Source organism: Nannospalax galili, unplaced genomic scaffold (assembly GCF_000622305.1).
Source record: "Nannospalax galili isolate Female #2095 unplaced genomic scaffold, S.galili_v1.0 scaffold234, whole genome shotgun sequence".
In the NCBI taxonomy this organism is placed as follows: Eukaryota; Metazoa; Chordata; class Mammalia; order Rodentia; family Spalacidae; genus Nannospalax; species Nannospalax galili.
This window is the reverse complement of record NW_008335054.1, coordinates 2,748,258-2,760,042: the sequence shown is the minus strand read 5'-3', so window position 1 is coordinate 2,760,042 and position 11,785 is coordinate 2,748,258.

The following is an 11,785-nucleotide window of genomic DNA, read 5'->3' as shown; positions in this document are numbered from 1 at the left end:
GTAGCTCAGGCTGCTCTGAAACTTACCATCGCCTTGATTCTCCTGCCTCAGCCTCCCATGTGCCAGGATTATAGCTCGTGCCACCACATCTGGCTCTGTACTTCTAATACTTAATGCTTTTCCAAAGCGCTTTCATATGCATCAGCTTATTTGATCCTTAGTACTGTAAATCATGTTTCATAGGACTAATGCAATTTATAAAGACGTTGACTACCAATATAGTTAGGCAATTGTCTACCTTTATTTTCAGTTTTCTTGAGGCTGAAAGTCAAATAAATCTTGGTCTGTCCTTCTATAGTATATATAGTATATATTATATATAGTATATATAGTATATTTATAGTATACATAGTATACCATAGTAGCTTCCCTCTCAGTACAAATAAACTCAGAAAGAACAGATTTCTCTCTGCTAAAAACAAAATTAACTCAGAAGGGTGTTGACTGTGCTGCTGGTCACAGAGGGAGAAAAGAACAGAGGACTAGGAAGTGTGGTTTGGATGCCACGAGGCTCCTTGAGAGGATGGTTTGCATATGGGCTAGGATTTGAGACTTTTCTAGAAGTCATACTTGACCCAACTCCCAACTCCCTGGAGAGAAATACAGAGAGTAATGTTGGCCCTTGGAATGGATGAATGGTAAATCATCTGTGCAAGTGGAAGGGAACAAATTTACAAGAGCTAAATCTGAACTTCAGAAGAGTAAATACAATTTTGTAATATTAAAGTTAACAGAAAGGATTTGTAAACATTTACCGAAAGCATGGATAACTTGCTATTTACACATCAACTTGTTGATCTAACTCTGAATTGTTACCTTTAAAGTAGAAAAAAAAAATGAAGGCAGGGTGTCTATTAAATTCATATAAAGTTCTCTAGAAGTTGGGGTGAGGGCACGCATATTCTGAAAAATTGATACTTAATATTATAATAAAATTTTGGAAAACTATTTGTTCACATTCTAAAGAGGAGAAAGCCTCACAAAATATTATTGGCTTGGTGAGGCATAAGTTGAAGAGTTTAACCAATCTAAATTCTAAAATATTTATCTGCTATTAATTTTCTAAAGCAACCCAACTTGTAATGTTAAAGGTAAATTAATATTTCTCAAAGACAGCAATTCTATTATTTCAGGGATTTAAAAAAAACGGAACATTTCATTTTCGTTTTGAGATTTTTAGTGATTTATCTTAGTTTTGTCATGCTTAAGGTTCACAGAGTTTCTTGAACCTGTAGGTGTGAGATTCTTTCCCAACAAATGCTTCTCAAAGGGTCTTCTTCTATAAGCAAGGTCTGCCACTAGCACTGGGACAGCCAACCTCCGTCAGCAGCAAGAGGAGAAGGAGTCTGCTGTCAGTTACTCCCTGTCACATAGGATACTAAGTAGCTCTCAGGCTGGGTCTAGTTTAAAATGACTCCATTTTATAAATCAATAGTCTTGGCCTGAGTCACCCATTTTGCATATAAATCCAGGAAAGAACAACTCTGCATCTTGTTTACACAATAAACCACTGCTATGACATCTGGCGGCACACCAGGAGACACAAACCTTTTAAATAATTTATTTCATGTCAATAAAAATGAAAGTTGCAAATATATCACCTAGATCCCTATAAGAAACATCTGGCAGGCATGCTGACCAGTCATCTGGTCACCTGTCACTACTACCCTCATCCAGGAAAGCTTGCACAGTGAAGGACTCCTGCCTCTGCCCTGGGACTCCAATTCAAATAGAGTTTCTCCTGCCTGTGACACTCAGCCCACCTCAAACTGACTCTTGAAACCGTGCCACCCAGACCTGCAGCAGTCACCTCTGTGTCTGGCTAGCTCTGTGCCTTCTTATCTGGTCCCCTACAGACCTTCTCCTTGTGTCTCCGTTAGCTGGCTGCTTCTGACTTCAGAACAGCCTCTATGGACAGAACAGCTTCTCCACTTCATACCCAACCTTGTCTCACGTATCCTGGCCTTCCTCATTGTAACCTACTGTAGCTCACATAGCAGGCTTAAAGTAACTTTCTCATAGTTCTCTAAACTTGTGCCCAGTGTGTATGAAGAAATAAAATTATTAGTGGTCCAGTCACTTGCTCTTCCTTCATTCATACAGAATGTGGCTCTAACGCTGGGTGTGGTAGCTTGCACCTTTAGTCCCAGCCCTGGGAAGGCAGAGGCAGGTGAATCTCTGTGAGATCTAGGCCAGTCTGGTCCACATAGTGACTTCCAGGTGGGCTGGGGCTAGGGAGACCCCGTCAAACTAACAACAACAACAACAACAACAACAACAACAACAACAACAAAACAGCAACAGCAACAAACCAGAAGGTAGCTCTGTTAACTTTTATTGCAAGAATTCAATTTATTGGAGACTCTTTGCGGGATAGAGCTTGAATACTTTAGAAGCCACAGGCTGCTTAGTAAACTTAGCCTTCTTAAGAGTTAACTAGAGAAACGGTAGTCCACGTTGAATGTTTCACTCTGTCCCATGCCCCGTCTTCATGAGGCTGTGATGGAAATACAAAAAATGCCAAGCAAAGAAGGGCACACAACTCAGTTGATTAATAATTGCTGTTTCCTCAGGCTTCGCTTTAACTGAGAGAAAAAAAAAAAAAACCAGAAAAATGCTCATTTATCTAAAATCCACCACAGCTACAATCAGTGGAAGTGAGACTATGTGAATGATTTCAAAGGTGGGTTGATCTATAAAATGAATGACCAAATTGTAAACATTTGAAAAGTCAGTTCAGTGACCCTGGATTTACTTGATTTTTTAAGAAAGTAGGTTTTCTTTAGCCAAGGGATGTCTAGAATAAGCTTGATTGCTCAGGCCAGGGCTGCCGGGAAATGATGAACTCACAGAACAGTGGAGTGGAGAAATTGCTAATCAGAAGCAGGGAGGGTTTGATGACCCATAGGCATGATGAAGTACTCAAAGGCAACATGGACTGGTGAATGGACCTGCTTGAAGGGGAGCTCCAAATGTGAGCATTTAAAAGCAAAACCCTCAGTACCACTGATGTTCATTTTAGGCTTAAGGAAAAGAGAAATGCACAGTTTTAGCTGAAACTATGGGGCTAATCTAAAAGACAGTGCTGTTTTTTCCAAACTTCACAGTATTTACTGTTCTGATCATTGTTGAAGAATAGGAAAGAAGAACAATACACTAAACACAATAAATACACACATAAAACACACAGGAAAAGAAATCGTTAAATCTCAAACTCAGTGGGGATTAGAAAATAGCACAAAGTTGAAAAAAATGTGATTTATCAAAGCCAAAGGCCCAAAGCTTTTTCCTCTAGCACATTTAGAAAAACTTACAAAGGTCTTCCTTTACCCACTGCTGTTTTAAATCCTTTCCTCTGAGAATGTTAATTGACTGGGTTTTCCTATCCAGATTCCCAGAGAACCCAGGGGAGGCTGAGTGTTATTTGACCACCATAAAATTCTGTAATGAAGTCATTTAAACTTATCAGCAATCTCTGAAGCCTTCAGTGTTTGGAATCTGGTCAAAAGCATTCTCCTTTGTCTACCAGTATATCTGGACTTTTGTCCACGAGGTTTTTTTTTTTGTTGTTGTTGTTTTGCTTTTTTTTCTCCTTACTATTTTTCCTTCTCTTCTTTTTCTTCTTCTTTTTTTTTTTTAAATTTTCCAAGTTTTTAAGTAGATTATCTTCATGTGTTGCCATGAGACTTTTAAGTTGCAGTCTGAGGGCTGCAGAGTTAAGAAACACATTAATAGAGGAGCATTTTCCCTGCTTGAATAACACTGAGGGAAAAGGAGAAAGGGTTCTATTCTTGCTCTTTGGGCCTTCTTCCAAATCCATCAAACCTCCTCTTCTAAACACAAATGAGAAAGAACCCCATGAAATGCTTTCCCCACTGGAGGAAGACTATCTTCCAAGTTGGGATTCTTAGGACCATTTAGGCAGACCTTCCAAAAATGCTCATTATTGCCAAAAGCTTTGCTGGGTTCATATTGACATGAACTTTTAGATACACAGATCCAACATTCCTCTCCCTCCTCTGCTCCATTTGTTTAAAATATTTTATATTAATTAATTTTCTTTAGAAGGCTTTTGACTAACTCTAAAACAGTGCATCATAGGTTTACTGTGGTCTCTATGTTCCACACCTCAGCCTGTGGAGAAGGTGACTGTGTAGTCTTGAAGTTGCCTTTGACACGTCTACCCACCCAACATGTTTCTCTAGGAGACAAGAAGGCAGACCTTCTTCATCTTAGAAGTTTAATCTGGGCTTGAGGCTAAGGCTGCTATCAAAAAAGAAGGGAAGCAGGAGTTGCTATAGTAACTCAACTTGACCCTTGGTAGCGCTGTACACGCTATAACAAGAATTGTGTTACTGGATGTGCCCAGTGGGATATGGTGGGTGGTGTCTCCAGGTGCATCTTCCAGAATCTCAGTCCTTCAGAGGGAGACTTCATTTTACCTTCATAACACTATTACTGGGACCAAAATTGGGTATGATATACCCATTGCTCCTGAAGTTCAAAAGTAACAATTTAGCACTCAGCAGTCATTGAGATAATCTCTGACAGTTAAGTCTTTTGGGGGAAGGATTAGAAGATACTATGTTTTATTTAATTAAATTAATTAATTAATTAATTAAAATTTTATTATTTTTATTTTTCTGTGTATGAGTGTGTTGCCTACATGTATGTGAGTGCACCTGTGTCATGCTATGCCATGGAGGCCAGAAGAGGGCATATTTTATTATTTTTATTTTATGTGTATGAGTGTGTTGCCTACATGTATGTGAGTGCACCCGTGTCATGCAGTGCCGTGGAGGTCAGAAGAGGGCTTTGGATTCCCCTGGAACTGGAGTTAAGGACGGTTCATAGCTGCCATGTGGGTGCTGGGAATCGAACCCAGGTCCTCTGCAAGAGCAGTCAGTGCTCTTAACTGCTGAGGCATCTATCCAGTCCCAGAAGATACTACGTTTTAAAGGAAAACAAAACAAAACCAAAAACATAAAGAGAAGAAATGCTGAGGATGAAAAGTAACATTTGCTGCTGCAATGAGCATGTTAGGTTCTCTGGAAATGTGTTCAAAGTACTCCATGCGATCATCACAGTGGCCTTAGAAAGTAGGTACCATGTGTTGCTGAAGATAAGGTTCAGTGATATTCAAGGCTTCTCAAGGTTATTTGACAGGTAAGAAAGGATATTGGATTCAAACCTACCTCTAATTCTATCATCCATTTTCTAAGTAGAGAGTTGAATTGGCCACATTAATAATACAGATCATAAAGTCTTAGTCAATGTCATGGAACTCAGAGGGAGAGGAGACTTGGCTGGAGCACAGTGCACACGTTTGTTTCATTATAAATGATGGCAACATTGTGATGGTTGAACCATCCACCTATCACTCTTAGTCGCTCAGCAGTCTCATGACTGTGATCCTTCAAAATCTGACTTTTATCTAAGCAACAAATGAAGACTTGAGGACAATACAGAATTCTCAAAAGTTAGGAAACAGTTTAAAGATTTTTTTTTTCTTTTCTGTTGTTGCCCTGGGTTGGTAGCTAAACATGGGCAAAACTTGGCTCACGGAAGTGATGATAATGAAGCATTTTCAGCTGCCTGCGTAACACAGGATTCAAACACTTTGCTATCATCGCTCCAGACTTTCTAGATTTTATATCTATAAACCATTGAAATGTTCTGAAAATTTTAGTATGGCCATACTCAACTACACATTCAAAACTTCCAGGCACAGTAGATGTGTGCTGTGGTTTGAATGCGTCCCTCAAAGTCCATGTGTTGGAAGCTTAATCCCCAATGCAACAGTGTTGACAGATAGGCCAGGAATTGGTGATTAGGTCTCCAGGGCTCTGCCCTCCTGAACGGATGAATGCTGTGATGGTATGAATGGGCTGTTTATCTTTGGAATGGGTTTCCGTGATGGAATGAGTTTGGCTCCCTTCTATGTTTTTTGTGCTCTTTTTCCTCCTACTTTGGCATGTGGCAGCATGAAGGCACCCCCCCAGATGTGGCAGCATGAAGGCACCCCCCAGATGTGGCAGCATGAAGGCATCCCTCAGATGTGGCAGCATGAAGGCACCCCCAGATGTGGCAGCATGAAGGCACCCCCAGATGTGGCAGCATGAAGGCACCCCCAGATGTGGCAGCATGAAGGCACCCCCAGATGTGGCAGCATGAAGGCACCCCCAGATGTGGCAGCATGAAGGCACCCCCAGATGTGGCAGCATAAGGCACCCCCCAGATGTGGCAGCATGAAGGCACCCCCAGATGTGGCAGCATGAAGGCACCCCCCAGATGTAGCAGCATGAAGGCACCCCCCAGATGTGGGCCTCTTAACCTTTGGCTTCCTAAACAATGAATCAGATGAATTTCCTTTCTTTATAAAATACCGTATCAGGGGTGTTCATTTATAGCAGCACAAAACAGACTAACAGCATTCAGTAAAAAATATTCGTTAAATGAGTGAGCCACCTGTCTTCCAGGATACTTGGGAAGAATCACTCCGTGCCTCTTTCAGACTCTACTGGCCCCAGGAAGTTCTTGCTATCACTCCAGTATCTAACTCTGTCATCACATGACCTTTTTATCTATGTGTCCCCATGTCTCCATATCTTCTGTTTCTGATGAGGATGCTCTCCTAGGATTTAGGATCTACCCTAATTCAGTTAAGACAACCTGTAGCTGCATCTGCAAACAAGGTTATGTTCTGAGATTCTAGGTGGACGTGAATTTGGGGGCCATCGTTCAACCCATTATACCGTTCAGCTCCAAAATAAAGCAGATATTGATTTAGCCACCATTGGTCGATTATTTCCCCATTTGCTGTAAAACTGCAGAGAAGACACAGCATATACTTTAAACTATGCTGCTTATTTCTTGTGGTTAATCATAACATCAAATTCTTGTGATGATAATCATAACATTTTTGAGTGTTTTAGGTTTGACTCTCCAAGAAACAATGGCACTCAATTAGAGAAAACTACCTTGGACACAATCAAGGAACTATTCATTTGGTCCCCAATGGAAGTCTCCAATAATCCTGCAGATGACAGACCCACAGGTATATTTTCTTTATAGACTGGGATGATCTCTGATTCTTGGAGCATTTACAGCCTCAGGCAATGGGCTCCTAAGGAATTTTGCTATGGAAGGAGCCTGTCTCAGCTAAGTTAAAGAGATGCTGGCTGGTGAACACACTTAGAAGATGAGAAACTACGTAATTTCTGTAGATAGATGATGCTAGTTATAGTTTCCAGAACATACCTCTGCTTAAGATGCAAGTTCCCCTGAAAGAGCTAACATTAATTGGTGAGCAAGTCTTTTAGATCTATTTGAGAAAGGGTTGTGGGAGTAGTTTTTGATAAGAGATTAGACAGGAAGGTTTTTTTTTTTTCATGTGTATGTGCATGTTGTGTGCACATGCTTGTTCACATGTATGTGTGCATGTGGAGGCCACGCTCCAATTTACATATTAAGGCAGGGCCTCTCATTAGAACTCAGAGCTCTCCAATTCAGCTACCTACCCCAGTGAGCCTGCTTGGGGACCTCTATCTCCACCTCCCATTTGCTGGGACTGCAGGTGGTCTGTGGCATCATCCTTCTTAATGAGAAGAGAATCATCTCGAGGGACATGTCAAATTCAGCCCTGCCTTCCCAAGTTCAATGAAGCTGCAGCACATGCCAGCAGGACCTGCAAGTTCAACTACATACTCAGACAAAAGAATGGGAGACAGGGAAAGCAGGATGGAATGTACAGTGGTAGAGACAGAGCTAATGATGGCTGGAGAGATAAAGCCTGGGCTGACAGAGGGGAAGGAGGAAGATGAGGATGAAAACGGGCAAAACCAGAGGAAGAGGAAAGGGAAACCATGTGGGACTCAAGCCTGTGCTAGTGGGAACCTGTTATGTTGCTGAATGAGATGCAAGTGTCTCCAGATTCTCGTCTTCATACAGTCCAGCTCCAGCAAGGATCATCTGAAGGATGAGCCTTTTGAATGCTTGTAGAAAAATAGCTCTGTTAAATGAATTGAAAGATGGGTTTTCAAGGGTAACTTAATTATAGGCAATCTTCACCTGATACGTTACTCCACCCAAAAGAGTATGACTAGATGGCACAATGATTTGTAGTTAATCACTAGAGATTTTCTGACCAGAGAGAGTTAACTTTTAAACATCTGTGGTAAGAATTCTACCTTCACAAGAAGAAAAATAATGAAATTAGAAGTATATTGAGTGAAGATTAGAAAATGTAGATATGCAAAAACGAGTTTTTAAAAGTCCCATTATTTTCATCCTTGCTTAAAAAAATAATCGTAGTTAGGCCAGGCATGGTGGCGCATGCCTTTAGTCCCAGCACTTGGGAGGCAGAGGCAGGTGAATCTTTGTGAGTTCAAGGCCAGCCTGGTCTACATAGTGAGTTCAGGTCAGCTGGGGCTACAGGGAGACCCTGTCTCAAAAAGACCAAAAAAAAAAAATCATAGTTACATTTTTGTGTATTCTGCGTTTACTTTGCTCAGCTCTGTGTGTACAGATGCATATTTAAAATTACTTTATTAATAATTTTTTATGTGTATGAATGTATTGCCTGCATGTATGTAAGTACCCCTGTATCATGCAATGTCCATGGAGCTCAGAAGAGGGCATCAGATCCCCTGGAACTGAGCTGGGATGGTTGTTAGCCATCGTGTGGATGCTGGGAACTGAATCCGGGTCCTCTGCAAGAGAAGCTCTTAATCGCTAAGCCATCTCTCCAGTCCCTAGATTGCACTTAAAAAGGATTTATTATTTATTTATATGTACATGGGTGAGTCTGCATGTGCACACATACATGTAGGTGCCTGTAGAGGCCAGAAGAAGGCATTGGATCTCCTGGAGCTGGGATTTTGACCTGCCTGATGTGGGTGCTAAGAACTGAACTTGGATACTCTGGAAGAGCAGAGGGGCCTGTGCCATGACTCGAGCCTCCACATGTGCATTTTTGATGTAGAAACACATATCTGAGTTGTGATTAGGACCTGCTTCATTCACTTGGAAGATACTGTGGCATTTTCCCACACCCACTAGCATAAACCAGTGCTATGAAAGGAAGACCGCACAAGAGCCTTTCTAGAGCTTATTCTTTTGCTAAGGTGGCTGCTTTTCCCAGAGACCGAGTTGTTTGGTTGCAGTAGCAGGGGGTGGCGTGGGTCCTAGGAACTGCTGTGTAGGCACCGGCCCACCTGCTGGTGAGGTCCAGAGCAGACAGAAGGAGCTGGAGAATGGGAGCTCCAGGAGGAAGGCACCATCACTGATGCACAAAGAAGCTTGTAGAGCACAGACAAACCTTGTATGTGGCTGCATGACCCTGCTAAACTGACACCACTGTCATCCTCCCCAAGTCAAGAAGACACTTGTTTCAACTTAGGATGCTCACAAATGTGTTTCAAATATATTTGTAGTAATTTAATATTTTTTGTTAAAGCTACAAACTGGGCCAAATGCAAACTCATTGTAACAAACAGCTGGGAAGAGAATATTCAGACGCCTTTTGTGCAAATCTTTTGAGATAATGTCAAAGGAAACATATAGGCTTCATTTAGCTTTATCTCTGATGCTGGCTAAATGGAGGGGTAGATGCCTCTTTATGAATATTGCCTATTAACCCTCAGAGGTTTTGTGTGAACTGCTGAGTTTAACTGAAGTCTCCAGGAAAAAAAGGGGGATCATGATTTGCTTTAAATTGTTACTTACATAGTAAAATGTCTCAGGCATTAGTGCTAACTTGATTGCATTCAGATGCTACTTTGGCAAAGGGATGGCCTGCATTACATTAGCATCAAGCACAATGAATGGTAATTGAGAGACTGTCATTTCTACAAGTGCAAAATGAATGTGTTCTGCAAGCCCATTCCATTGTACGCCACAGGAAAATCATGGAACCATGTTGTTCTGAGCAGAAAAATGCACTGTAAAGCACTGTTAAGTGTGCTGGCGTTATTCAGCGATGGTGTTCCTGACACCTCTGTTGCTGTCGCACGCTCACTCTTCAAACCCTGTCTGATCTAATTTGTGCGCTCATATTCTAGTCCTGTCAGGCAGCAGCTTGGGTGTACAAGCAACTGTTGTGGAGCAATTCCTTCTGTGTGTGGCATCTTGTGCGAATAACGCCAGCATAAATAGCCCCACACGTATTCACGGGCGGAGGAATGAGTACTTATGTAAAGCTTCTTAGGAAGAGGCGTACCAGCAGCTTACAGCAAACTTTCCCCAAACAGAACACATTCACGTATAACAAGAAGGGTGATTTATGGGCATCTCTGGGGCTTAGGAAAGGTGCCAGCTGCTGCTCCCTTTACTCTTCTCATTTACATGTGGGGAATTCAGCTTCAGACCAGTTGAGTGAATTTCTTTCAGTCACGAGGGATGGATCACAGAGTGTATCCTGGTGAAAACGTGTATGCATAGGGCTCTTGTATTCTTATCATCTCTGTGGCATTTACTTGGGATTCAAGGGCTCATTCAAGGCAATGATATAGGATGCTCTAAGATGAAGTCATATTTCAGCATCGTTTGCAGGGTAAGGTAAACTGAGAACCACTCAAAGAGGTGTCTTGAGTAAGACTAATAATGATGATGATAATGACAGAATTTGAAGAGAGCAGCTCTCCAGTCTCAACTGGAAGTGGGGGAACATCAAGACCCATGATTTGCATTTGCTGACTCACATCATCAACTAATCTATTGATTGGCTGTCGCTCCTGATACAAGGAGGGTTAGACCTGAGCCCTCATTTAGAGGCCACTTACTTAGTCACTCATCATCACAATATGATGAGACTCTTCTCATCGTAATGTTTCAATGGGAAATTTTACATCTTGCTAAAGCTTCTGTCATCTTAATAAACAACAAAGGTTAAGGAATCTTTGGAAAATATCTTACCTAAGGTGAGAGAAGAATTCACTTCACCCTACAATAAAATGCAACTATTTGCAGGTGGAAGCACTAGGTAGATGATTTGGTCTTAAAATGATGTCTAGACTTAGGAATGGTTTCTCCTTTACCTTTGTTGCAAAATGTCCCATCGTAGGCTGTGCTGGAGCAGTCGCAGGAGTAGCCATGGTATTTCTCGATGCATTTGCCTCCGTTCTCACAGTTGGTTCCATAACTGGTGCAGTGGCCCGAGCATCCGGATTTGAAGCCGGATGTGACCTTTGCCCTTTCCTCCAGGTCAAGTGTCACTCCATTCATTCTCAAGGAGCGGATGCAGCCCAGGAAGCCCTGCTGGCCTCCAGCACCACCTGGAAATGACAGAGACAGGGTTCAGATGGGAACACCTCTGTGACTGCTATTTTCACTCATCACATTCTGAACAGGTGCAGGAGAGGAGTTGCTAAGCACACCTAGTCTTCTTCCTTTCAAGTCGGTCCTGTCTAAACAGAAGAAGTTGAAGCTTTTTCCCTTAGGTTATAGTGCCTAATTAAAAGAGGCTGTCTTCTGAGAAGCAATAAACTTGCTACAGAAACAAAATGTTTGGAGATATGCAAAAATGGTATAATCTAGACTGTTATGGAAAAGAAGCTTATAGAAATCTTCTGTTTCTTTGCTCTTTAATTTCACAATGTTCAGTTCTACAGCATTATCTGTTGAACTACAAAGGCAAAGAGACATGAATATATTAGCATAGTTAATAAGTCAATTAGTCAGAAGGCATAAATCCATTTGAAATGTAATTGTATTTCTTGATTCTTGTTTCATAAAATGTTTTGCTTTGAAGTTCACATTAAAGTATTCAAGAAATCCTGTTAGGGGT